We start from the raw sequence: 5566 nt of genomic DNA, 5'->3' as shown, positions 1-5566 counted from the left end.
GACAATAGACAATAGGTGCAGGAGTAGGCCATTCGGCCCTTCGAGCCAGCACCGCCATTCAATGTGATCATGGCTGATCATTCTCAATCAGTACCCCGTTCCTGCTTTCTCCCCATACCCCCTGACTCCGCTATCCTCAAGAGCTCTATCTAGCTCTCTCTTGAATGTATTCAGAGAATTGGCCTCCACTGCCCTCTGAGGCAGAGAATTCCACAGATTCACAACTCTCTGACTGAAAAAGTTTTTCGCTCATCTCTGTTCTAAATGGCCTACCCCTTATTCTTAAACTGTGGCCCCTGGTTCTGGACTCCCCCAACATTGGGAACATGTTTCCTGCCTCTAACGTGTCCAACCCCTTAATAATCTTATACGTTTCGATAAGATCCCCTCTCATCCTTCTAAATTCCAGCGCATACAAGCCTAGTCGCTCCAGTCTCTCAACATATGGAGTGTGGGAGGAAACCGGAGCACCCGGAGAAAACCCACGCGGGTCACGGGGAGAACGTATGCACTCGGTACAGATAGCACCCGTAGTCAGGATCAAACCGGGCATTAAATACAACCACTGTGTGTGGCATTGCTGGTATGAGGTGCAGTGATTTCTCTTCAAGTGGTTAACCCCCTTCCCCGCCCCGCTGTATTTAAATAGAGGCTACAAAACACAACACGCGGTTTCTGTGGAGGATGCAAAGACCTTTCTGCTGCAGCTAGGCTGTCAGCAAATTACCAAGCCAACATCATTCAGGGTCTTTGTTTCCCTTCCCCCTCTACCACTCTCTCTATCAAATTACTTATTCATCGGCTGTGTTCTCCTGAAGGCAAAAAATCCTCCTCATCTCCTTCCTAAAGGAACGTCCTTTAATTCTGAGGATTCGGCCTCTCTCTGGTCCTGGACTCTCCCACTAGTGGGGAAACGTCCTCTCCACATCCACTCTACCCAAGCCTTTCACTATTTGGTAAGTTTTAATGAGCTCCCCCCCCCCCTCATCCTTCTAAACTCCAGCGAGTTCACTCATTCCTGGCATCATTCTTGTAAACCTCCTCTGGACCCTCTCCAGAGCCAGCACATCCTTCCTCTCAGATATGAGGCCCAAAACTGCTCACAATACTCCAAATGCGGCCTGACCAGCACATCGAGCCTCAGCATTACATCAGCATGTTTTTGTATTCTAACCCTCTTTAGATAAACGCTAGCATTGCGTTTGCCACCCTTACTACCGATTCGACTTGCAGATAAACATTTTGGGAATCCTGCACCAGCAATCCCAAGTCCCTTTGCACCTCCGATTTCTGAATTCTATCCCTATTTAGAAAATAGTCTACACCCTTTATTCCTCCTACCAAAATGCATGACTCCACACTTTGCTACACTATATTCCATCTGTCACTTCTCTGCCCACTCTCCCAACCTGCCCAAGTCCTTAGAAACATAGAAACATGGAAAATAGGTGCAGGAGGAGGCCATTCGGCCCTTTGAGCCAGCACCGCCATTCATTGTGATCATGGCTGATCGTCCACAATCAATAACCCACGCATTAGGGTTAGGAAACATTTTTCCTGCATCTAGCTTGTCCAGTCCTTTTATAATTTTATATGTTTCTATAAGATCCCCTCTCATCCGGGCAGCCAACCAGAAAAAGCCCCCTTTAATTGCCACTCTTTGCTTTTTGCAAAAATTGGCCCACGTGTAGGATAGCGATAATGTGCGGGGATCACTGGTCGGCGCGGACATGATGGGCCGAAGGGCCTGTTTCCGCGCTGAATCTCTAAACTAAACCAAACTAAGCATAAATAAGGTGAGGAATTTGCAATCATTAACGTGGCTTACCTAATGAAATGGATCTGTTTCCTCAATTAGCCACATTAATCACCATTCTGTACTTGCAAATAAAACCCTAAAGTTTAACAAGCTGTCTGCGTAAGTGGTCTAATAATTGCATGTTTCGTAGATTAGCCTTGACTTAACATAAAGCTGAAACGCAGATATGTAGCATAGCACTCGCTAGTTAATGACTTTGTTAATGGGACCATTAATTTAAAGGCACCAAATAATAGGAATAAGCATTCATTTCTTTGCAACATCTCATCGGGTTCTGGCTTTCTCTTATTCTAATGGGGAAAGAAAGACTTGGATTGAAGATGATTGAAGATGACTGTCAATAATTGCAGCAGGATCTTGATCAGTTGGCCAGGTGGGCGGAGGAATGGTTCATGGAGTTCAATACAGAGAAATGTGAGGTGTTGCATTGTGGGAATTCTAACATGGGCAGGACCAACACAGTGAATGGCAGGGCTCTTGGGGAGTGTTGTAGAGCAGAGGGATCTAGGAGTGCAAGCACATAGTTCGTTGAAATTAGCACCACATGGCAGTCGAAAAGGCTTTTGGCACATTGGCCTTCATCGGTCAGAATGTTGAGTATAGAAGTTTGGGAGGTCATGTTGCAGTTGTATAAGACATTGGTGAGGCCGCATTTAGGGTGTTGTGTTCAGTTCTGGGCACCATGCCAGAGGAAAGATGTTGTCAAGCTGGAAAGGGTAGAGAAGATTTACAAGGATATTGCCAGGACTCAAAGGTAAATTAATATAAGAAGATAACTGCAGATGCTGGTACAAATCGAGGGTATTTATTCACAAAATACTGGAGTAACTCAGCAGGTCAGGCAGCATCTCGGGAGAGAAGGAATGGGTGACGTTTCGGGTCGAGACCCTTCTTCAGAGTGATGAGTTGTTCCTCATGATCAATCCTGACTACAGGTGCTTGACTGTATGAAATTTGTACGTTCTCCGCGTGACCTGCGTGGGTTTTCTCCAGGATTTCGGGTTTCCTCCCACAATCCGAGGACTTGCAGGTTAGTAGACTAACTAGCTTGGTATAATTGTAAATTGTCCCTAGTTTGTGTAGGATAGTGTTAGTGTGCGGGGATCACCGGTCAGCGGGGAATCGGTGGACCAAACTGCCTAAATCCGCACGCTGTATCTCTAAACTAAACCATAAAAACGAAACTCTAACACTGTAACAGTGGCGGCACGGTGGCGCAGCGGTAGAGTTGCTGCCTTACAGCGAATGCAGCGCCGGAGACTCAGGTTCGATCCTGACTACGGGTGCCGTCTGTACGGAGTTTGCACGTTCTCCCCGTGACCTGCGTGGGTTTTCTCCGAGATCTTCGGTTTCCTTCCACACTCCAAAGACGTACAGGTTTGTAGGTTAATTGGCTGGGCAAATGTAAAAATTGTCCCTAGTGGGTGTAGGATAGTGTTAATGTGCGGGGATCGCTGGGCGGCGCGGACCCGGTGGGCCGAAGGGCCAGTTTCTGCACTGTATCTCTAAATCTAAAATCTAAATCTAAATCTAGATCTCCATCCAGGTGGACAGAGGGCAGGATTCCCAGAGTGTACAGCCTCAGAATTAAAGGACGTACCTTTAAAAAGGAGATGAGGAGCAATTTTGTTAGTCAGAGGGTGGTGAATCTGTGGAATTCTTTGCCACAGGAGGTTGTGGAGGCCAAGTCAGTGGATATTTTTAAGGCAGAGATAGATTGATTCTTGGTTAGTGCGGGTGTCAGGGGTTATGGGGAGAAGGCAGGAGAATGAGGTTAGGAGGGAAAGATAGATCAGCCATGATTGAATGGCAGAGTAGACTTGGTGGGCCAAATGGCCTACTTCTGCTCCTCGAACGAATGAACATGAATCTATTTAGCCTCATTGGCCATTGAATCATCCAGATTCAAAGCTGATCTGTGTCTGTACATCATTAATCTGCCTTCACTCCTTATCCATCTCACTCCCTGCCTAACAGAACAACTACTCATTTCAGTTTCTGCATTTCAGATCACGCAGGCCGATAGCGTTTTCGGGAAAGGGAGTTACAGGGACCCACTACACCCTAGAGTGGGAAGCTGCCGGCGATCGCCAGGGCAACGCAGTAGGGAAGCTCCACGGAGCCGTCCATGAGAGGACCCGGTGGCAGGCGGCTGTGCCGCCGAGAACAAAGAGGGACCCGGTTTGGGGGGAGGCCACTGTGAACAAAGGACGACCCAGAGTGGGGGGGGGGGGGGGGGGGGGTGAGGGAGGAGGGCCACTAAGATCAAAGAGGGTCTCGGTGTGAAGGGGGACCGCTGAGAACAGAGGGACCCAGCGTGGTGGGGGGAGCACTGTGAACAAAGGATGACCTGAAGTGGGGGGGCCGCCGAGAACAATGATGGACCCAGTGTGTAGGAGACCGCTGAGAACAAGGGGCGACCCAGCGTGGGGGGGAAGGAGGGGAGAGGGAGTGCGTCGAGAATAAAGAGGGACAATCCAGTCTATCTTGAATAATTTTGTAACTTTGTCCGCGTCCTAGCGTTTGAGGCCCTCTGAGGGGGCGCTGTGAACTGTTTATGTATGTGCTGTTATGTTTGTGTGCCATTGTATGTTCGTTCTTATTACCTGAACTGATGTACAGCACTTTGGTCAACGTGGGTTGTTTTTAAATGTGCTATACAAATAAAATTGACTTGACTTGATTACATGTGGCGACTCTTTACATACTTTGTGTATTGTCTGCAAAGCAAAGAATTTCCACTGTACCTGGACCAACTTGCCCACACCGACCAACATGTCCCAGTGACACTAGTCCCACCTGCCTGCGTTTGGCCCAAACCTGTCCTATCAATGTACTTGTCTAATTGCTTCTTAAAAGTTAGGATAGTGCCTGTCCACTGGAATTTAGAAGGAAGAGAGGGGATCTTATCGAAACATATAAGATTATTAAGGGGTTGGACACGTTAGAGGCAGGAAACATGTTCTCAATGTTGGGGGAGTCCAGAACCAGGGGCCACAGTTTAAGAATAAGGGGTAGGCCATTTAGAACGGAGATGAGGAAAAACTTTTTCACTCAGAGAGTTGTAAATCTGTGGAATTCTCTGCCTCAGAAGGCAGTGGAGTCCAGTTCTCTGAATGCATTCAAGAGAGAGTTAGATAGAGCTCTTAAGGATAGCGGAGTCAGGGGGTATGGGGAGAAGGCAGGAATGGGGTACTGATTGAGAATGATCAGCCATGATCACATTGAATGGCGGTGCTGGCTCGAAGGACCGAATGGCCTACTCCTGCACCTATTGTCTATTGTCTATTGTCTCAACTACCTCCTCCGACAGCTTGTTCCATACACCCACTGCCCTTTGAGTGAAAAATGTACCCCTCAGATTTTTATAAAACCTTTCCCCCCTCACCTTAAACTTATGCTCGATTGATCTATTCCCTGTTATACACCTCTATAAGATCACCCCTCATCTTCTTGCACTCCGGGGAATAGAGTCCCAGCCTACTCAACCTATCCCTATAACTCAGGCCCTCGAGTCCTGGCAACGTTCTTGTAAATATTCTTTGCACCCTTTCCAGCTTGCAACAATAAAGTATTGTTAAATTGAATCATTGGGACATTGAATGTAGAAAAATTTCCCTGAACCAAAGCTTAGAGAAATCTGGGCTTCCTAGCTATTAATTAGAAAGGTTCTTGCTCGGGAAGACATAAATGAATTCCAGCCTGACTTCAGTGTTAAATCATATGCCACTGTTCATAATATATTCA

The 5566-nt window shown here is 47.2% G+C and overlaps 1 long non-coding RNA gene across 1 annotated transcript; it reads left to right on the top strand.

Moving 5' to 3' along the window:
- Positions 1-926: 926 nt before the first annotated feature.
- Positions 927-4022, top strand: LOC144608863 (uncharacterized). The gene is made up of 3 exons (XR_013549247.1): positions 927-956; positions 2755-2849; positions 3829-4022. It is a non-coding gene; the product is annotated as an uncharacterized LOC144608863 (long non-coding RNA).
- The last annotated feature ends 1544 nt before the right edge of the window (positions 4023-5566 follow it).

Source organism: Rhinoraja longicauda, chromosome 2, assembly GCF_053455715.1.
Source record: "Rhinoraja longicauda isolate Sanriku21f chromosome 2, sRhiLon1.1, whole genome shotgun sequence".
Classification (NCBI taxonomy): Eukaryota; Metazoa; Chordata; class Chondrichthyes; order Rajiformes; family Arhynchobatidae; genus Rhinoraja; species Rhinoraja longicauda.
The sequence above is the reverse complement of the archived record's forward strand: the minus strand, read 5'-3'. Positions and strand labels throughout refer to the sequence as shown.